This window comes from Plecotus auritus, assembly GCF_963455305.1.
Source record: "Plecotus auritus genome assembly, chromosome: 10".
NCBI lineage: Eukaryota > Metazoa > Chordata > Mammalia > Chiroptera > Vespertilionidae > Plecotus > Plecotus auritus.
The window spans coordinates 49,907,606-49,930,583 of NC_137785.1; the positions used below are offsets into that span (position 1 = coordinate 49,907,606).

Here is a 22,978-nt window from a genome sequence, read left to right on the forward strand (position 1 = left end):
GGGGCCTGTGTGCTGAATTTAGGGGGACCTTAGGGAAAGGCATGGATTGGCTGCCATTCCTTTTCTGTTCACTGTCTAACCCTGACCCTCTACCACAGGGCGAGAGCTCTGGGTGAACGGCAGCCCTGTCTGCTGGATGTTCTAGTGTGACCAGTATCCAGCACATGGTAGATGCTCATGAAACATTGGCTGACAGGAGATATATATATATATATATGTATATATCTATATAGATATATATCTATATATCTCTCTCTCTCTATATATATACATATATATATATATATATATATATATATATATATATATATATATTAGAGGCCTGATGCATGAAGATTCATGCAAGAATGGGCCTTCCTTCACCTGGCTGCCAGCACTGCCTTCGCTCCGGCCTGGAGCCACCTTTCTGCCTTCCCACGCTCACCAGAGGCCCAGAGCAGCTGGGGCGGTGTGGAACACCTGCATCGTCACCATGGCGGCGAAACAGGCATTCCGCCCCACCCCTGGCCACTAGGTGCCTGTGTATGCAAATTAGACCACCATCTTTGTTGGGTTAATTTGCATACTCACTCCTGATTGGCTGGTAGGCATTGTGAAGGTATGGTCAATTTGCATCTTTCTCTTTTATTAGTGTAGATGGTTGAGAGAGGATGCCATGGTGACGTGTGTGTGTGTGTGTGTGTGTGTGTGTGTGTGTGTATGCATGTGAAAAGTTGGGGAAGGAAGTGGTTTGTTAGGAGGTAACAATTTGGCCAGGGCCTTTAAGGACAAGGAGTTTATACAGAAGAGAAGAGGAACATGCAATGGCAGACATGGGAGCCGAGGGCAGGAAGAGAGACAATAAGGTGCATTGAGCACAAATGGCCGGTTCCTGCGGGGCTGGCCCAGGTGACACTGAAAGGCAGCCGACTCCCTCATGAAGGACCTTCCACAGGGAGGGCGGGGCTGGTTAGGAAGGGAAGCTCTGGTGGCCGGTTGTCTGGTTCGAATCCCCACAAGTTGAGTGGCCGGGTACTTTACTCATCCTCTGTCAGATTTCTCCACCTTCATGAGCCATTTAAGCACAGGACCTAGAACCAAGGGGGCTTGGCTATTGCTAAAAACAGAGGAGACCCACCCAGGGAGACCTTTGGTGCTTTGAAGCCGGGAGTGGCATGGCAGGCCCAGGGCTTAGAGGGAGTACGCGGCAGCATGTGAGGGATGGGCTGGCTCCAGTCCTCCTGGGAGAAGGAGCTGCCTTGCAGCCTGCGTGGTCCCCCAGCCCCTTCCCTCACCTGCTGGCGACCCTGAGAGCCCTCCCTGTGCCCACACTGCTCTGAATGCCAAATCATTCTCCTGCCTTCATGTTTACTCTGAGGATGCTGCTCGTTGCCTCAGGTGGATCACCTTTCTCCTTCCCTCACTTTCATTATGTAAAGCAGGGCTGTATGTTTCTGCACCACAGGCATCTCTGAGACAGCCTTTGGAATAAAACAGGGTGCACGTAAAATGCACGCATGTACAATGTCAATCACCGGGAGAGGTGCACTGTAGATTCTGTGTCTGACGAGCATCCAACCTATTTTCTTGTCCACGAAGACCCAGATTTCTGGAGAATTAGACTCCGCTCCCGCCTCTGTCACCACAGCGGGACTGGCTTTTGTCTCTCCCTGTAATTCTGCCTGTGCCCTTGGAAGAGAACCGAGGTCGTTCCTCACAGGCCCTCACACACCAGCCCCGACACCTGGTATGAATGCGGGTGCTGCAGAGAGACCTTGGGGTACCGGAGCCACGGGCTCTGTGGGCTCCCCGCCTCACCCACTTCCAGCCGGGGCCTCCGTCTCTCCGTTCCTGAAATGATTACAGTGCTTTGGGTCATGTTCGCCATCCTACAGTCACTCACGTTTGTCTTCGCAAAACCTGGCCACCAGCCATGCTGTTATTTACTTACTATTTTCCTTGGACTCGTTCTGCTTTTCTTAAATATTTCAAAGAAAATTCTATCCTTGATAGGAAACTAGCATGTCTTGTCTAACCCCAAAACAGATAAACTCCAAAGTAAACAGTAGAATTGAATTTACTGTGAGCCCAAGCCTGCCTTCTGCGTTAAAGCAGAGTCCTGTTGTGGAGTCCCTGCCATAGACTTTCCTCTGCCCAGGTCGGCATCGACAGAGAACTGAAAGGTGCTTTCTGACTCACTGTCATTTATGCCAATCATCATCATCATCATCATCATCATCACAACAGTAATTTTTTTAGCTCCTACTGTACCAGGCATTGCATGGGCCTCTTTATATTTCTCAATATTGCATCATTATAACAGAAAACATACATTTTTTATGATGATGATACTGACTAATAGGTGGTGAACAGTCAATTTGTGTCAGAACCAAAAGTGAACGCACATCATCGGCATGAATTATCTCATTTGTCCCCACCCCCTCGCAGCGCTGTGAGGCATCACAGTGCCCATGTTACAGACAAAGGAAGAGCCCTAAGTCATGAGCTGGTGGTGCCCGTGGGCAAGGCCCACTGGACTTGGAGCTCCACCCCCGGCAGGGGCTGCACTTCCTCCCCAGGTCTGTCTGACTCTGCAGCTTGGCCCTGCTCTCCCTGCTTGCCCCGTGACAGGAACACTTGGTCTGGCTCCTGGACAGGGTCCTATGGCTCTCCCTGAAACCAGAACATCCTGTCAGGGACAATGAAACCTGGCCATGTCTAGAGAGCCATAGGACCCTGTCCTCTTAAAGGTCGTCAACCTTGTGGCCCAGGTTTAGCACGTGACGTTGCAGATTCCTGTGGAGTACTGGAGAGGGACAGGCTCCTGGGTCCTCCAGCTCCCCGTTCCCCGAGGTGCTCAGGATCCCGCTGATGGGAGGTGGGCTGCTGTCAGCTGGGGCCTTATTGCTTCAACCACAGAGTTCTACAGACTGGAATAGGAAAGACCCTATTGACCATGGAATTGACCCCAGCACTCTGTCACACTGATTTTATAAGTTGGCTGGATTTGAATGCAGTTTAAGTATTTCCAGAGATGAGTGTCCAATGTGTGAAGAGTGTGTGTGTTTGTGGTCAAAGGTCTTTGCTGCTCTTCATTTCCTTTGGGGGTGCTTCACTAGTGCATTCTCTCTCTCTCTCTCTCCTGTGTCTCTCTCTCTCCTCCCTATCTCTCTCTGTCTGTAGTTTGCAGCCTGGTAAAGTGATGTCATCCTCAGCCATTAAAAAAAAAAAAAAAATCACTGGACTACTTCCCTAAATTAGCGTCCCAATTTATGTCTGGAGAAGGCAGTGGAGAATAGCTGTTGGGTGAGCTGCTGTAGATTCAAGCTGATGTGTCCAGCTCCTGGCTTCACTGCTTACTGGCTCTTACTCACCCTTCCTGTGCGCAGGTTCTTAGTTATGACATAAATAAAAGCTCACTGCCTGGCACAGGACTGTTAGAAGACCACATTATGTATCACAGGGAAGTACTTAGCCCAGGACCTGGCACGCTGCTGACTCGCACTGTTAGCGATCACGTTTGCCTGTTTGGAAGAACACCTCGTTCCTGGAGCTACAGAGGAGCCGGTAGAGTTGGCGTCACGTGTCCATGGCTGATGTCATGCCCACACACCCTCAAAGGGGATGAAATGCTTCACTTGGCATCTGAAGGATTTGGGGAAGACCGGCCATGCTTTTTCAGACTCAGTATTTGCACAAACACCTGCCAGTCACGAAGTACCTTTAGTCTACCCAGCCTTGTTAGTAGTCAGCTGTTTGCAAAACGATAGCCTGTTTTACTGGTTTAAACTCACTTAGAAAACAAACCCAACAGCTCGCCCTTGCTTCGATCAAGGATGAATCATTTGGGCCGAATCAGTACTTCATTACGGTCCTTAAAAAATTACCTGTTACACGGTTATAAAATGACAGATTTTACACTGGTCATCCGACATCAAGTAGATAAAAAAGCAATGATTTCAGTGTTTTAAAATGTGAAAAAAATACAGCTTTGTGGTGGTTCTGTTTAACTATCACCATTCCTCTAATTCTCCAATGAGCAGAGCCCCATAGAGAGCTAGCAGTGTCCTGGCCCAGACCAGAGAAAACAGTATAAAATGTGATTTCTGTCTTGAAGGAGAGAGAATCTTTGGGTGCCACATGGGGAGGGGCAGACAGCAATAATAACAAAGAGCTCTACCCGGGGGCCATGGGGTACACGAGGGCCTCCGCGTCCACCTGGAGTGAGGGGAAGGTCCCACGGCGACACTTCAGTGAGGGGAGGGGAGTTAACAGGAGGTGCAGAGGGGCACAGAGGTGTGGAGCCTGCTGGCGGGGCCCGGGGAACAGCAGGCCTTCCCTGGGCAGGAGTGCGGCTGGGGCAGACCCGGGAGAGAGGGCATGAGCTGCACTTACCTGAGTGGACATCTCCGGACCTGACAGGGAACCATTTAGAGTTTTAATATTGCCACATTTTTTTTTTATTTTTTATAAATGTAAGGATGGGCATCCTTTTAGAAGGTGGCTTTCATTAAGAAGGGAGTTTTTGTCCTGGCCAGTTTGGCCCCGTGGTTAGAGCGTTGGCCCTCAGACTGAAGGAACTCGGGTTCCATTCCCAGTCATGGCCATCCACCTTGGTTTCAGGCTCCATCCCCATCCCTAGTCCCAGCTGGGGCATGTGTGGGAGGCAACCGATCACTGTGTCTCTCACATCAATGTTTCTCTCTCTCTCTCCTCCCTCCCCTCCACTCTGTCTAAAAATATCAATGGGGAAAAATATCCTCAGGTGAGGATATAAAAGAAGGAGTTTCTGTTCCTCCATCTGCATTACTGTCAAATGTTGAGGTATTTATTTACTCACAGCAAGGAGATGAATAGGCAAAATAAAATGCGTGTATGTGAGTGTGTGCCTTGCTTGCTGTCTACCCCAGGAATTCTAAAACTTGACCAATGGATTGTATGGATGTCTCCGAGACTTCGCTGAAGCTTGATTATACTTATTTTGTTTGCTCGCCACCTAACCACTGCCCGCCCGCCCTTTTTTAAATTAAAATTTCTGGCATTTTAGGGCCAAAATAAAATATACTCTCTTGGAGAAAGACTTTTATTTTCCTTCTACTTTAAGAGTTCTCAGGCTCTGTTAACACTATAAATAGACCCCATGTATTTCTGTGACTTTCACAGTGGATGCGCTTAGATTTTCCCCCTTAATCTGGTGTTTTATCCCTTTCTTATTCAGTAGAGAGATCCTCCTGGCAGAGTGGGGAAGGCAGAGCCCATGGGGCAAGGGAAATCTAGATCTGAATTCCCGTCCTGCTGCTAATTAGCTTTGTTATCTTGGCAAGTTATTTAACTTCGCTGAGGTTTAATTCCCTTCTCTTCTTGGAGGTGGGGAACGGAATAAAACTAGCCCCATCCAGAGCTCTTGGGAAGACTAATTTAAAAAAAAAAACAAAAACAAAAAAAACCATGTAGAAGCACCAAGGCGATATTTATTGGTGGTATGTAGTGGGTGGCGAATAAAACCTCAGCCTCCGGTTTTGCAATTGCTAATATGTTCAAGTGGAGAAAGGGAAACGCCATTGTTTGGGCGAGAAATAGTGATAAAACGTAGAGTAGCAGGAGGTTTGCTCATATGCTAGATGACTGCTTGTTTATTCATTTCCCAAATATATTACAAAGGCCGTGAATATTTATTTAGTTCTGCTCCCAATAGCTCTTCTAATAGGGAATTATTTGGGTACAACGAAAGACATTTGTAAATGTGGCTGATAAGACCGGCACTGGACAAGGAGTGTGTTGTTGGACACAAGAATTCTATTGTCCCCGGCTTCAGTTGTCAAGTGCCCGAGGAGCCCAGAATTTATGGTGGCGGCACAATGGGCCTTTCAGGGCCCAGCGAAAGGGCTGTGAGATCCCGCTCCCCGGCTTTTCAGGGCTTCTAATCTTTTGATCGGGCCCGGACAATGCCGGATTCAGCTGCTGCCTGAGCCTCCGGACTGTCCATTGGCCGTCAGGTATTGTGCGGTAATTACCATGGTGACAATGAGCCCGTCCTTTGGTGCTTTGCAAAACGGCAGAGGTTGTCATTCTGTATTAGGTGCCTCTAAAGGCATGGCTTACTTAGAAAAACGACTAAAGAGAAATACAGATAATCGTGTTGAGAGTTTGATTTAAAGGGCCACTGTGTCAAATCCATTTGGAGCCCAGAAGCTCGGCATGGATGTTGTAATTACAGTGGGACATTGGGCGTCACCCTGCACAGACAGGGAGTAGCTGGCCTTGGAGGTTTTGCAGGGAGGCGTGAGCGATGGGCAGCGGGCAGCCCTTCACATCCTAGTGGGAGCACAGATCTATAGATCGAAGCTGAGCTGGTAAACTTCGCGACTCAGCTTCCTCATCAGAAATAGGAATGGTGTGGAACATACTATACATTCATAGTCATTATATGATTGCATATTGATATATGCAAATATATGAATATTAGTTCTATATAAATGCTTATCCATCTGCCATAGGGTTTTGTGAATATTAAATATACAATAAAAGTTAAAACTAATGTTTTCAGCATGCCCCATGGAAAAAAGCACAATCTATGCATTTTTATAATCACAGCTACTGATTATTGAGGGCCTTGTCTGGATGAGGTACTGCGTGGATCACCCCTATTCCTCACAATAATCCTACAAAACAGTTATTACCCCCACTTTGTAGTGGGGAAACTGAGGCCCCCAGGATTCTTGCTTGGCCAAAGTGAAACTGCTTGGAAGAGGCAAAGCATGGAACTGAAATCCTGTTCCCTCACGTTCAGCAGCCTACTCTTCCCCCATTAAAATAAATTATAACCTACAAATCTGTCTTACAAAATATGCTTTGCCATATGGTTCTGGAACTTCGGTGGAAACAGGAAAGAAAAACCATGCAGTGGTGCTTATTCACTGGGTTCATTCATTCCCTCTGACGATATCGGCAACGTGCGGCACCCACAGAAGGACGGCCCGTCTGCGAGGCCCCGGAGTCTGCTGCCCACATGCTGCCCGGCTCCTGCCTGCAGAGCGAGGAAAATGCCGTGACACCAGAAAATAAGGCCGCATTTCTCAGCGGCAGAGACGTGTATGCCATGGCTTGACTTCTTTGCTTAATGAATTTCCAAAATTGAGTATTTCATTTGTTTACTTAATAGTAACATATCTATATATATATAAGGCCAATATGCAAAGTGTCCCCTCGGGAGTTGGACCGTGAGACTGGGAGTTCGACCGCTCGCTATGACGTGCGCTGACCACCAGGGGGCGGCACGGAACATGGCAGGCGACCCTGGTGGCAGGGGGCCTTGAGGGAGCGAGGGAAGGAGGAGGCGGGGAGGCGGGGTGGGGGGGTGGGGACGGGGAACCTGATCAGCCCTGATCGCTGACCAGGCCTAGGGACCCTCCCTGTGCATGGATTTTGTTGAACGACAATTTCAGTCAACTCCATACCAAAATACCTGAGAGCCCCTGCTGTGTTGTTATACCCCAAAGCAGGAATTATCTGTGGACACATCCCAGAGCAACAGGTGTGAGTTACCCTGGGAAGCGGGTCTCCGGGGCGGTTCTTACAGCTGGCGGGAAGGGAGGGGACTTGGTTGGTGACTCAGTCCGGCTGTGCCGCTCCCTTGCTCTATGCACTCGGGCTTTACCACTCAGCCTCAGTTTCTTCATCTGTGAAATGGAGCTGTCACTGTCTCCTTGGGCTCCCCAGCTCCGCTCAGGGTCAATCTTTCCTTCTTAACCCATCACCTAGTGTCATCCCTGTACCAGCATTGTGCACACCGTTAGTGGCCTGAGGATCCCGAACCATGCGAGGGGTGGGGACTGTTTTAATCCATTTCACATATACTTCAGCCCTGCGTGTGCAAAGCCTTCTATAGGATCCAAACTCAGCAAAATGAATCTGCCGCAATCATGCCTCCATCCTCCCCTGAGTTTTCTCCTTCATTTCTGTGTGTTCACCAAGTACTTCCTTCATCTCAATTACACCCTTGGTTTCATGGTGTTCCTCCTCCTGATTTCTCCATCTCTCTGAAATAATATATGGCATGTGTTGTCTGTGCCTCTAAGAAGCTCAGTGCTGTGGGCGGTACACACAGAACGGGAGGGTCTGAGAGGGCTGTGGCCTGTACAAAGAGGGCCCACAGGCATGTGGGACCTGGGCAATGAAGGAGAGCGTCCTCCGAGAAGGTTGGGGTGCATGCAGCAATGCGGGGTTGCATTTTTCTGGCTCAGAAGGGAATACATGACTCCAGGTCTCGGGGAGTCGTGAGATGTGGGGAGAGGAGGGAAAATGAACATTCCAACCGGCAATGCCTATTTAGGAAGAGGTGTGCAGGCTGCCCACCCAGTGCGTCTTCCCCCATCAATTCTGCTAAAAGCACAAAAACACTTAGATTTCTTCTGCTCGTTTTTCCCCTTTGCTAGGAAACATGGAGTGTGTACCAACATTTCCCACAGAATCCATAGCTCCTCTTCCTTCCGTGTTTTCGATGATCGGAGCTCATAGACAAGCCACCCATCTATTTTTGCTTTCCTTCCAGACCTCTTAAGCATCTTTGCAGGCTTTGGGTGAAAGGAGTTTTATGGGAAACATTTTGCAGGGGGGAAAGAATGTAAGGAGAAGTGGGAGTTCAATTTGTTTTTATAGACTCGAGACGTAAACTTTTAAAAATACACTGGCTACAGATACGGCTGTATTAGTAACTGTCTGGGGAAGTTAAACAGAAGAAAGGCAGCGGTGAGGGCTGCAGGGCTGAATTCTGGTTGGCTGGTGCTGGCCGTCCACCTTGAGCAAGAGTCTTACCCCTCGGAGCGGAGCGGGGAGATGGGTTACGTGGTACTCAGAGTGGTTACATGTATTTAAAGAGAACACAGTGGTGAGGCCAATCAAACATCTGTTCTATTTATGTTTATAGTGTTTTAGTTTTTTCACTTCCGAGCAACATACAAAATATTTATGGAAACAACTCATGATCTCTTGTAGTTGAGTTAACTCATCGGGATGGTTCGTGTCAGGGTCTCTCACGCTGTGCAGTCAGATGGCTGGAGACACAGGAAGGTCTGACTGGGTTGGGGGTCCAAGGCGGCGTCTTCACTCACCATCTGGCACTCAGTTGGATGCTGGGACCGGCTAGAGATGTCTGGGCATCTCTATTGGTGCAGCTTCTCCACGCAGCTAGCTGGAGCTCGCTCCCAGCACGGAGGTCTAGTACTCAGACTTCTGCCCTGGCAGCTGACTTCTCCCAGGGCAAGTTTCCCAAGAGCACCAGACAGGCTACAAGGTGAACTATGACTCAGCTTCTGAAACCATGCCGTGTCCCTTTGGCCATATTTCATTGGTTACCCAGGGACGGCTCAGATTCACCTGGGAGGCGGTGATGAATGCATGAGGATCTGGGGATGGGGCTCACTGGGGACAGAGGCAATTTTTGGAGAATGGCTACAACATGGGACATGATTACAAAGGATGGTCCTTCCTCGTTAGTTCTGTGCTGTATGAACTGCCCCGTGTGGCTTCTTCTCCATGACTATGTGCATCTGGAAATAATCTCAGTGCTACTTGGTCATGGACACCCTGGGGTTAGCACACAGTAGGAGAGTTTTATTGCTCTTGTCTCGGTCACCCAACCAATGTGTTATGAACACATTTTGGACTTCATTCACCTTCAGCCCTTCATCAAGAAGGGTTTTTTGCTTGTTGTTGCTATTGTTGTTGTTATTGTTCTGGAGAAGGTCTTGTATGTGAGGAGCTGTTAGGTGGAAACAAGGAAAAGTGGATTTGGGGAAAAAAAGTGTAATAAATGAAGTCAAAGTAAGAAGCTGTTTAAGCCCTTAATGCAGGCCAAGTTGGTCCCAGAAGGTTGACGCTCTAGATGTTCAAGGACATTGAGGAAATCCTTTATGCTTGTTGGAGTGGGGAAGCTATGCCAGCCACCATCTCCCCCCGTCCCCTCCACCCCCCATGGTTCAGTGCCTTCATTTTCAAAGACTAGAACTGTTCAGACACTCCATATTCTGCTGTTCATTCACTCAACAAATATACATTGAACAGCTGCTCTGGGCTAGGAAACGTGGTAGACACAGAGGGAGATATGAAGATGAATCAGACCAGAATCTAGACAGAACACACCCCACACAGACTCCAGAGTGAGGGGTAGTGCGGGGAGGGTGTGGGGATGTAGTCTCCATAAAGAATTGCAGCTGTCAGCCCAGTGCTCTCGTCTGCTAGCATGGCCACGACATCTCCTGTCGTCGCTACCACCACTGTTATGCTTTGCCCTTGAGCCTATCATTCCACGAGGATCTGGCAGCAGCAGAAAAGCACTTCTCACTTTGGGAGGGAAGGTTACTTGCTTTGGATTCCAGTGACACGCGGGTTCTAGCAGAAACTGGTTCTGAGAGACTTTATATCCTCCCTCCCGGCCTTTGACACACACAGCATATTGTAAGAAGTTGGATGCACAGCTGCTTTTACTGTTGTAATTCAAGTACCAAATGCACATATGGCTAAACACACCATCCTACGGTACCTGTAGATTCTCGGCCCAGGTCACCCACTTTGCACACAACTGGGATGATTTGCTTACATCCCTTGCTCCACACCTGGACTGCTATCCTCTAAGAGAAAAGTCTGTCTTATTGTGCACCTCTGTTCTATAGTGTACCACTTTATTAGTGTCACCTCTAGGTTACTAACCATCCACTTTTTTTTTTTTTTTTTTGCAGAAATTACTGTATTTTCAGCTAAGTGGCCCTGTGACAATCTGTTGCCATCTGTTGAGGGACCAATCAGATGGGTGGAGTGTGTTACAGAAATTGGCAGCAAGTATCCAATGGGTGAAAAAGGTAAGAGGGACCGACGTTACTGAGTGATCCGAACGTTGTAATGGGAGTGGATGGGGGAGGGTGCCTACCAGATCCTCTCTTTAAGCCTGTCTCAGTTTGAACCTTCACCAAATCCAAAATAGAACTGGAGATTGAGCAGCCCTGCTTTCTTGGACTTTCAGGAGTGTGATTATTGCCTGCTGTTACTGGGTTCTCTTCGCTGAACACCTACCATGTGCCCATACAAGGATGGTAGTTTTTGGACTATAGGAGATTCAGAGGAGAAGGAACTAGAGGGGATTATAATTCTTTAGCAAGGACTCAGGTGGGTAGACTGAGATGACTGCCAAGTTGTTATTTCCCCCTTTCCTTCTGTTGAAAAGAATTCTCTTTTTAAAATGTATTTTTATTGATTTAAGAGAGGAAGGGAAAGGGAGAGAAACAAACATCAATGATGAGAGAGAAACGTCAATCGGCTGCCTCCTGCACAACCCCCAGTGGGGATGGAGCCCGAAACCCAGGCATGTGCCCTGACTGGGAAGCCATCCTTGACCTCCTGGTTCATAGATCAATGCTTAGCTACTGAGCCACACTGACTGGGCAAAAGAATTCTTTAGAAATGAACCAGGTGGCTTACATCTGAAAAGGAAGAGAGACTGCTAGCAGGCTCAACCTGTTAGGCCCCCAAAGACAGAATGCTAGACCATCAGCCACGAGGCCCAGCCCGGCCATTCCCGGTCTGTGCGCCCTTAGGTGAATGAGCGCTTTCCGCAGCCATGGGCTAGGCCTTCCACCAGTTCTTATATTTTAGGGTTCTCTGAATCCATTTCCCTCCTCCTGCTGCTTGGTGGTAATGCGCTATTGTTACGGAATGGCCAAGTATCCAGAGAGAAAGTTAAGTGTTAGTTACACCAGCGTGACCCTCCACCTGTTCGGGTTCCATCCGCCCTAATGTCTATCGCTCCTTTCCACACGGACGTTCAGCCTTGAAGGCAGATTCGAACAACAAATGGTGAATTCCTCCTCTACACCTTCACGGTGTCCTGTGTGCCGCGTTTCAGAATTCACCCAGATCAGAACCACGAAAGGAAACCCTACCTGCCTCGCAATCCCTTACCTCCGACAGCAATTTCTTCCTCTCGATTCTACTCTCTGATGGTATCTGAGTGTTCTGGCTTCTCTCCCTGCCCACCACCACCATTCGCATACACACCGAACCCTCTTTCTCGCAGATACTGCCGTCGCCACCCAACAGATCGTTTACCTCCAAAGTTACTGCTCCCTCGTCAGCTCCAGCGTGACCCGTCTTCCGTGTGTGACAAACTGTGTCCCTAAGCCCAGATAGTATGTCATTTCCCCACTTAATCCCTTTCCATGATAGAGTCTGGACACCTGACCAAGCTTCCAGGACCCTGCGAGGAAGGGGCCCTGCTTTGCTGTTCAGACTCATCCCTCAGGCACTCTGCACATCCAGTCCTCGCCGTACACATCCACCCTCAGACCTACCACATGGCACAACCATCATTCCTCCAAATCCACACCCTCTCTCATTTTATATCTTACTCACTTTGTATCTTAGCCTGGACTTCACTGTCTCGAAGGAGTTCTCCCTGATCCCTAAGACTGAGCTATGGGTGTCTAATAGACAACGCGCCCGTCTGTCAGAGATGACACCATTTACGGCGATGTCCACATGGGCTTGCACTTGTCTATTTACTTGTCTGTCTTCCCAGCTGGACCAGGTGGCTGTTGGGGGCGGAACTTATTTCGGGAGCACCATTTCTCCCAGTTGCAGGCCCTGTATTGCACCCCATATAGGCTCTCGGTGAATATTTATTAAACATCTGCATAGAGACTTTATACTTTGCACACCAAGTGAGGAAGGGGAACTAATGTTACCACCGAGGAAAAGTCACAGTCATGGCAGCTGGTAGGTATTACGTGCTTACTGTATGCCAGGCACCTATGGTCTTGAAAGGTGCCACCTCCCTCAATCCTGGCAAAAGCTTCATGTGACAGGTACTCTTAATATCCATGGCTTCAGAAATGAGGAAGCTGAGTTTTAGAGAAGATGAGTAACTTCCCTCTGTCCACATTTTTTTTAACTGTGGAAATTTTTATTCTTGGGAAGTCTGACTTCAGCTTCTACTTGTGCCATTCCCTCATTCCCTTTTTTGCCTTCTCCCTGAATGAATTTGCTACGTTCTTGACAAAAGACACCTCCTCCACGTGAGGCCTGAGGCTCTTGCTCCAGCCCACACGAACTGTTGTCACACACACGGTCTTCCCTGGGACGAGGACCCAGAGGTCTTGGGTGATGTCCAGGTGTTTTACTGTGGGTCACATTATACTGTGGGTCTGCTTGGGGACAGAGTTCAATTTGGAGGTTGTCCTCCACGCCCCCCAGCCCCACCCCAGGTCTTCCTCCTGTGCTCCGGTCAGTGTGTGTGCTGGGAATAAACGAATGAATGAACATGCTCCGTGGGAAGCAGAGCTGCAGGCCCTGCACATGCGCCCGTGGGACTGGGAAGCTATGTGCCTGCCTCCTCGTGCATTAGCATATTCTGCCCTCATTTGCTCCAAGGCCCCAGCGGAGAAGAAGCATCCCTCCTGTGGCTGTGCCCGTGAAGGGGGAGCATCTCCTTCCTGCCCGGTCAGACGGGTCTCTCAGCTCCTCAGCCCTTTCAGTTCCTCCACAGGACACGAGGCTGACATTTCCCATTTCTCTAGATAATAGGGACAATTAGAAGGCGGTAGCAATGAAAGCGAGTCAGAAGTTAAGTGGAAAGTGCTTGAATGTAATTTCTCTTCTAGGAAATCTGCTCCATTTATTTTCCACTTAGTCATGAAGAACCGCCTATTTTGAAGGGTTCTATGTAGCTTTCATTTCAAGGAGAGGAAGGTAAACCATCCTAATGCTTTGCAGGACCTTTAAAGAAAAGCAAAACAATGAAAAACAAAGCAGGAAACCACTGCCTGGTATGGATGGGATGGCCTTTTGGTCTTTCAGGATAAGGTTCTTATTTACAGAGAGGGATTTTCTTTGCCTGGAAGGAAGAGAGGACTTGTTTGTGATCATGGTGTGAGGCTTTGGAGAAACCAAACAAAACTAACCAAAGACTTGGGCTCAAGACTCCGATCCTTGGTCCCCAGTCAGTTTACGATGCTAGTGTTGTGTGAGCAGGTGCCTGTGCCAGGCCACACTCATGGTCAGGGCTGAAGAGGTGTTTTGCCTTTCCTGGGAGAACTTACAGTCAATTCGCTTTGTATAAACCACTCATAATCTAAGTAAGGAGAGAGAGAGAGAGAGAGAGAGAGAGAGAGAGATGGGGGAAAAGGAGAGGGGGAAAGGGAGAGAGACAAAGAAAATACTTTCTTTTAAAATAGGTATTTTAGAGAAAGAGGAAGGGAGAAGGAGAGAAACATAGAAACATCAATGATGAGAGAGAATCATGGATCGGCTGCCTCCTGCACGCCCCACACTGGGGATCGAGCCCACAACCCGGGCATGTGCCCTGACCGGGAATGGAACCTGTGACCTCTTGGTGCATGGGATGATGCTCAACCACTGAGCCACACCAGCCAGGCAAGACTGTGAACGCATGGCGCTGAAGTGCTTGAGGCTTTCAGGACAGCTCGCTCTCTGGCTGACTCCAGGGCAGTCTTCCCTGGAGCTTCCGTTCCTGGCACTTTTCTTCCTCAGGCTCCTCCTCGGAGCAGGGAGGACTGACCTCAGTAGCTACAGGACAGGGCCCCTCATGCCTGCTGTCTTGCTGGGCTTTCCACAGGGCACGGGGCACGGATTTGAATGACGGGAAGGGACAAGTGGCTGTCCTCGTGCTCATGAAAAGCATACACACGTGGAGACCCTCCTGAGTGAGAATCCGCAGGGGCTGCTGGTCACAAGTTACCAATTATCTTTCACTTGCATGAAAGTCAATCCCGAGAGCCGCCAGGGGCTGGCTCACCTGCGTTGCCCCTGACAGTCGGGAATGTTGGCAGCCTGCCTCCCAGCCCGGTGCCCGCTGGGTCTGTCTGTGCCCGCACGTTTCCTATTTTGGGATGTGGGCCACTGTGGAGAAAGAGGCCGAGGACCTGTCTGTCGCTGTCACAAACAGACACGCAGCTCACGGGCTGACTACCTTGCAGACCTTTGGTGGGTCCGATGTGACTGTGGCTGCTGCCGTCAGCTCGGGAAGGATGATAGGAAGCTCTCGCGTGCCAGGTGGTGGGAATATAATACCTTTGCCCAGATCAGCACCTGGGGAAAACCTTCAAAGAACCAGAGTGTGGTTCTCTGATCCCACTGTATTTACCTGACGATGGACAGAATGCAGAGACCCCTCCTGACAGTCACAGTGAGGGCTGATGCTTAATGAGCGCCCCGTGTGCCAGGCACTCCGCTCCGTGTTTCACACGCCTGACCTTATTGGTGTCCCCAGGACTCTGCGTAGTAAGGGCAGCCATCGTATTCTTTCATAGAAGAAGACCCTGAGGTTCTCAGAGGTTAATCAACTTGCCAAGGGCCACGTGATTAACAGTGGTCGAGCCAAGGTCTCCTCCGTTCCTAAGCACTAGCTCTTCTAGTTCTTTTTTATCCTGCCTTCCGGTCTGCCCCAGGTTGGCGGGCAGCTCCATTACAGTCCTTCCGCGGTGGCCGTGTCCTGATTCTCCTCTGGAGTTAGAGGAGTCCTGGCCTGCTGGCTAGTGCGCAGGATGCAGCTGAATGTGGACACTGAGGGAGAGGAAGTGCACGGGAAAGGAAAGCGGGGCTCTGGGGGTGTCCACTCATCACATCTCTTGAGAACCATTCTTTTTTCAGCCCTTGGACTAGATACTGGGGCTACAACAAGGAACCAGATGCACCTGCATCTGGGAATACAACAGTGAAACGTCAAGTTACGCCTTCTAAGAGTCCCCTTCTTACGACGGAGCCAGGCCGGCAGGGAAATAACCACAGCACAGGCACAGGGTTCCCTCTAAACAGCTTCCAGGGTCCGAGGAGCACAGAGGGGCTGACTCTGATAGAGGAAATCAGGGTAAGCTTCAGGGAGGAGGTGACCTTTGGGTTTACACATGGAGCATGACTAGGAGTTTACTAGGAGATCTGGGAGGATTTTTCAGGCAAAAGAACAGTCTAGAAATTCTTGAGCCAGTGATTGTCCTGACTAGGTGTTTTTTTTGTTTTTATTTTTATTACTTTGAAATAGATAAGATAGCTAAATAGATGGAGATAGTTTACAATTTAAAAGGTGAAAAAAAGGTTGCAGAGAATGAAGGCTCCTTTATTCCCTAGTATCTAGTCCAGCAGTTTTCAACCACGGTGCCATGGCAGGCACACTGGTGTGCCCCAAGAATTTTTAAAACATGCAATACCTGGCTGTTTAGTTAGGGGCACTGACCTCTTTTCCCTGACATTGTCAAATAATAATAATAATAATAATAATAATAATAATAATAATGAAAATGACATCAGCCAACACAACAATAGCCGTCTAGTGTGGATGAATCAAAATTATATCTTTTTAAAATATATATTTTATTGACTTTTTACAGAGAGGAATGGAGAGGGATAGAGAGTTAGAAACATCGGTGAAAGAGAAACATCAATCAGCTGCCTCCTGCACACTCCCTACTGGGTATGTGCCCGCAACCAAGGTACATGCCCTTGGCCGGAATCGAACCTGGGACCCTTGAGTCTGCAGGCCGATGCTCTATCCACTGAGCCAAACCGGTTAGGGCTATCTTTTTTTTTTGTCATGGCAAAACTGTATTTTTTGGTGTGCTGCAGAATTTTAGTAATTAGCTTACGTGTGCCACGAGATGCAAAAGGTTGAACATCGCTGATCTAGTCCATGAACTTCCTTTTCAGAGGCAACTACTATTTTAGGTTTTGTATGTGACCCTCCACAGATGCTAAGAGGGGCAGTTAAAACCACACATTCCTAGAGTCTCTTCCAACACACCCATGCATGTGCATGGTACCCAGCGTGAACACTGCTGTGCACACGGTTCTATGCCTTGCTTTTAACATGAAAACGTAATTTCCCCTTGTTTGTTTTACTTGCTCTCTTTTGATTTTAAACCAAAGAACTTGTATGCATATATGCATAACCCATGGACACAGACGGTAGTGTGGGGAAGGCCTGGGATCCGGCGTGTAGGGGGGAAGGGTACGGGGTAGAAGGGTGAAAAAAGGGGACATCTGTAATACTTTCAATATGAAAGATAAATTTTAAAAAATGCAAATGGGATACTTTAAAACATTTTAAGTGTATAGAAGAGTTGCAAAAGCAATACAAAATGATGTTCAACCTTTCTAGAGTTATTGTTGCATGTTCCGCGCCACGCTGTGTATGACTTCAGTCCCTAATCAAGGCATGGCATGGCTGTCCGTTACCCGGACTTGACACAGAACATGTTCCTGTCCATGACAGTTCCCTGAGATGCCATAGCAGCAAATCCACACCCAGGACAGGGATGGCAAGAGCAGTTCATATCCACCTCGCGCTCACATCTGGGATAGGGTCTTTGCCTGTCTCTAGGCGCTCACTCAGTAAGATGCTGGTGTCCTGGGTGAAGCCAGCAGGCTCCCTGCACCTGCCCTCGAGGCCCAGTGGCCCGGGGTAGGAACAGACCTTCCTATTGAAATGTAATCACTTCATTTCCACCGACTGGCCATGGAGATTGTGTGACTCCTCTGTTCTGTTGTCAGAGTCCATGGGCAGCTCAAAGGCTGGTGTAGGGTTCCCTCTTCTAAAGATCAAAGCGTCCGAGCAGGGCTTGCCTTATGGGCGCACTTCCTCCGCATTACCTGGCGAGGAGCTGTTTGTGGTCAGCGCGAGAGGGGCTTTGAACACTGACAGGCAGGAAGTAACCCAAGAAGACCGTGTTGATACGATTTTCCAGCCATTGCCTCTGGGCCCACAAGGATGGTTTTCACTCATTCATTCCCGCATCCAATACTCCTGAGAGCCTGGGGGGCACGCTCTCGTGCTCTGTGCCAAGACACGTGCATGCTCTCTGCAGGGGGGGCGCGCCAGATCTCCACTGAATGAAGCAGTCGAACCCGAGCATAATGGGGTGAAATCTCTGAGGAATGACTTCCTGGCCATTCATCACTCACTCCTTCACTCATTAAACACCCTCCGGAACTGCTCCCTCTGTGCTCATGCCACGGTGCACCTGTGAATAAGGCCATCGGACTTCTCATTTTCATCGCACTCATATGCCTCTGAGGGGGGTCCCCAGACCCCCTACTACATCTGCCTGTTTCCTGAAGTTGGCTGCATCCTGAAGGCCCAGCTACTCCCAGAGTATTTCAGGACAAAATCAGGCCACTGCCCGGCGGCTCTCCCTGGCCCCCTGGGATTCCGAAGCCTCAGAATCACCATTCCCTCTGGGGGCTCCTAACCCAGATTACCCTGCGCCCCGTGGGGGCCTCGGAGCTCCAGGCAGTTTGACAGAGCAGGTAGCAGGACATGAAAATTGATGGTGTCTGCTGAGGCTCGAGAAGACTGCAGCCAGAAGCCTCCATTTGCGAGCTTTAGGAAAACGGTGGAGGGGCCGATAAGTTCATCTTTCTAAGTGGCTCTGAATTTGGAAACCTAAGCACCATCCCAGAATCTGTTAGGTTGCCATAGCAACAGTTCTTATACTTTTTCCCCTACGGAAACAGTTTTTGAAATTGTCTGCTATTTGCAAGGCTAGTGAGAAGGTGCCTCTCTAATGGGATGCCCAGCAAGTCCCCTGCAGTCCGGGGTCTGTCTGTAAGGGATACTGGTGTGCACATCTCAGCGGTCCCGGTTTCTCTTCAGAATCTCCACTGGAAGAATGGACCCAAGAGGATGGCCACTCACTTTTTCTCAAGAAAGAAAAAGCCTCTGTCGCTTGTTTAGTTTCAATCTTGTCAAGGGTTTGAGCTGGACCCCACTGTGGCAGTGAGCAGCCTGGGCTCATGCTGGAACGGCCAGGGCAGGGTGACTGGCGCTTGGGGTCATGGGCCCATGACCAGCTCCATGCTCTCCTCCCCAGGCCTCTCCACCAGCCAGGGCATGATTTCTCTGACATCTGAGTGGCATGACTTTCCTATCGAACACCCCAAGCTTCGGCGGCGTGCGGTCCATCACAGGATAAATTGCAGGGTCCTCCACCTGGCTTCTGGGTCTGACGTGACCCAGCCCCCACTTCCTCTCATCCCGGAAGCCCCCATGCCATCCTGCCCTTCACTCTCTGTCCAGACCCAATGGCTGCTGGTCCCCGAACACACTGTGCTGCTTCACTCTGGCTTCCCCTGCACAAGGTTTCCGTCTCTGTCCCCGTTTGTCTGGCTGTGCTGAGAAGGGCCCTCTCCTCCAGGTGGGCTTCCCGGATTTGGCGAGAGGCAGGGTGCCACTTCTGGCCCCCGAGTGTCCTGGCTCCTCGGGCGTCTCAATATGCCTTCCTGGGTCCCGGGCACCTTTCTTTCATAAGCTCCTTTTTCCATAAAAATATTAAATACTGCATTTTATGCTTGCTTTGGTGTAAAGAGGAATACAATTTTCTGCCCTAGTAGGTTCACTTTCCTTCTGACTTTAAAGGAAATGAAAGCATTCCTGTGTGAGGGTGTGGAGAAGAGGGAACCCCCTGTGCACTGTTGGTGGGAATGCAAATTGGTGCAGCCACCGTGGAAAACCGTCTGGAGGTTTCTCACAAACGTAAAAATAGAACTACCAGAGGATCCAGCAATCCACTTCTGGGCATTCATGTGAAGAAAACAAAAACACTAACTCGAAAGTACTTCTGTACATTATAATATCTGGGTATTACTTACACTATCCAAATCATGGAGGCAGCCTATGTGTCCATGGGTGGATGCGTGGATAAAGACAATGTGATATCCTATATAAGAATGCGGTGTTACTCAGCCATGAAAGAGAAGGGACTCAGTAAATCTTGTCATTTGCGAAACATGGACAGACCTCCAGGGCATTAAGTTAAGTGAAATAAGTCAGACAGAGAATGACGAATACCAGGCGTCCTCAAACTACGACCCGCGGGCCACATGCGGCCTGCCGAGGACATTTATCCGGCCCGCCGGGTGCCGCTGCCTGTCCTGCTTAGCCGCCGACTCGTCCTGGGCCCGCAGTGCGCATAGGAATTTGTTCATAGTTGTTTTTTTTTTTAAACTATAGTCCGGCCCTCCAATGGTCTGAGGGACAGTGAACTGGCCCCCTGTTTAAAAAGTTTGAGGACCCCTGCTATGCTATTATTTATATGTAGAATCTTAAGAACACACACACACAAAACTGCAAGGAACACAAACTGACAGATACAGAGAACAGACTGGTGGTTGCCAGAGACAGGGTGTGGAGGTGGGCAAAATAAGTGGTCGAATGGTACAAGCTTCCAGCTATGAAATTAACTCTAGGTGGGTCATGTACAACATGGTGACTATACTTAGTAACCACTGTATTGTATATTTGAAAATTGCTAAAAGAACAGTTCTAAAGAGTTCTTGTCATGAAAAAGATTAGAGTGATGCCTGGCGAGGGTTGGTAACTAGACTTAACTTTTAGGAGAAGCAAAACCTGCTAGAAGCAGTAGATCCCAGTGTAGGCAGAATTGCTTCTAAGCTGCACACTGCTCTGCACGACCCCGTTCCCAGCCACTGGGGACTGGCACTCGGGCCATAGGAAGAGCTCTGGGCAGGGAACTTTCAGCTCCCTGCCCTTCGGGGTTTGCCTCCCTTGCAGTGCTCCACCTCAGCCAAGGTCACACCCCTTCCGGGGGCAGCCCACATCTGATGACCCATCAGTCAAGGCCTGGCCCTCTCAGCTCTACTTGAGATCCTTTTGAAGGGCCATCCTCAGCCCGGAGCACCACGCAGGGTGGTCGGAGGCTGGTGCTGGGCCTGCACCACATCTTACCTTCCCCATCCCCTCTGCCTCCCCTCCTTGCCCTCCATGTGGGTTGTTTGCATGTCACGCCCTAATAATGTCCCCAGTGAGCCTCCACCTCACAGTTGGCTTCCCAGAGAACCCAACCTGCCACACGCTCTACTGAATGTTTTGCAACAAGCCTTCTTGTGTCCACATGAGTACACCCGAGTCATTTGTTCCTTCGTGTGGTCACTCAGTGCCTGCTCCCTGGAGGCTTAGCGCCGTGCTGGGCACCGAGAGACTGAGGGGAACGACAGAAAGGACCTCTGGACACACAGAACTCAGATCTCTTCTTCTGAGATGGGTCTGATTTAGTCTGCAGCAGCATGGAATAAGGGATTGAGATGGAAATGGGGGTTTATTGGCAATTGCCCATAGCCCTTCCTGAAAATTATTCAACAATATAGCTCCTTTTACCCAGAATAAAACCGAGACCCGAAATGTGTCACCAGAGCCCTCCCTAGGTGGCCACTGCCCACCTCTCTTCCTTACCCAGGCGGCTGTTTCTGTCCCTTGAGCGGCCCAGCCCCTTTGAGCTGCAGGGGCTTAGCACTTCCTGCTCCCTCAGTCTCAGGCTCCTCCTGTCCTGCTCCTCATCGGTTAGGGCTCAGCCGAAATGATGCCCCCTAAGGGGCCATTCCTGACATCACACCCTTTAAAGCCACACCTTCCCTCCCCCCCAGTTATATGACATTTTATCATCTGTCTAATCCTTTACACCACTCATCACAATTTGTGAATATCAAACCTTTCCTGGTTTTCCTTTTTATCTTCGCTTCCCCCTATGAGTCTAAGGCCCCCAGGATTCAGAGACATGGTCTGCCTGCCTTGCCCACCCCTCTACCCTCACCATCATGAGCAATGCCCACCAGTAGGGACCTGGAGAGGATTATGTGGAGCAAAATAAGCCAGTCAGAGAAAGACAAGTATCCCATGACCTCACTCACATGTGGAATCTAATGAACAAAATAAACTGTTGAACAACATAGATCTAGAGACATAGAAGCATGGAACAGATTGTTGAATCTCAGAGGGAAGGCGGTGGTGGGTGGGAAGAGATCAACCAAAGAACTTGTATGCATATATGCATAACCCATGGACATAGACAATAGGGTGGTGGAGCCTGGGGCGGTAGTGGGGGGGGCTAGAAGGGTCAATGGGGAAACAAGGGGGGGGGGACATCTGTAATACTTTCAACAATAAAGATTTAATAAAGAAAAAGGAAAAAAAGAGCAACGTCATTCTACACTTGTCGTAGCTCAGAAAGTATGTCTGGAATGAATGACTAAGCCACACCTAACTGTCGAATGTTCCCGTTATGGTTGTACAGGGATCTGAAGGTTGGGGCTCTGCCTGCCTTAGAAAACTGCATGGGGCAGAGGGCTGGAGCGTGGGCGCCTCCATGCTGCCATCTTGAGCAGAATCTTTTAAAATTATAACCAGAGGATTTTTTCCATTGATTTTAGAGTGAGTGGAAGGGAGGGGGAGAGACCCAGAGAGAGAAACATCAATGTGAGAGAGACGCACCCCAGTTGGTTGCTCCACATGCACCCCGACCAGGGCCAGGATCAAGCCTGCAACCAGGTATCCTTGACCAGAATCAAACGCGGTGCCCTTTAGTCCCCACAGGCCGGCGCTCTATCCACTGAGCCAAACTGGCTGCGGCTGAGCAGAATCTTCAGACATCCCCCCCTTCCTCATTCTCTCTCTCAGCTCCTCCTGGGCCATCATTTAGGTCTGAGTGGCATCGGTTTCCGGAGCACTCCGCTCTCAGGATGCCAACAGCTGCATGATGGCTTCCCTGCGTGTGCGTCTGTGCACTAACAGGGCCCTTCGGCCTCTACAGCTGCCTGGCCGTCTCCCGCCAGGAGAGAACGCACATCTGTCTTCCTCTGGAAACTTGAGGCAGACGTGCAGCCTGGTACCCAAAGTGGTCTCCCTCAGGCAAACACCGAGAACAATAGCCCTGCACTTAAATGCTCCAGTAGGTATCAACTGGAGGCAGGTTGGAATAATCCATGTGTATAAAGCCCATTAGGATGAATTTTTGAAATAGCACTTACTCCACTTTGTTCTTGACAAATGGTGTTTGTACCCATTGAGATAGTTTATTTCAACTATGAGCCCCTATTGCAGGGAGAAGTTTTCTGACAATAGCAAGGCATGGGCCATTATTGTTGTGCTTCTATAGCGATTCCCGTGGCTAAACTGACTGGAAGGCTCATTAAGATGAAGCATTAACGG

The 22,978-nt window shown here is 49.4% G+C and overlaps 1 protein-coding gene across 1 annotated transcript in view; it reads left to right on the top strand.

The window, feature by feature from the left end:
• The window catches only part of CDH11 (cadherin 11), a 140,103-nt gene that overhangs the window by 43,912 nt on the left and 73,213 nt on the right, over positions 1–22,978 (top strand). Inside the window, exon 2 of the mRNA XM_080645850.1 lies at positions 10,716–10,835. The gene's annotated coding sequence lies outside the window, so the exon portion shown is untranslated. The remainder of the gene's footprint in view (positions 1–10,715; positions 10,836–22,978) is intronic.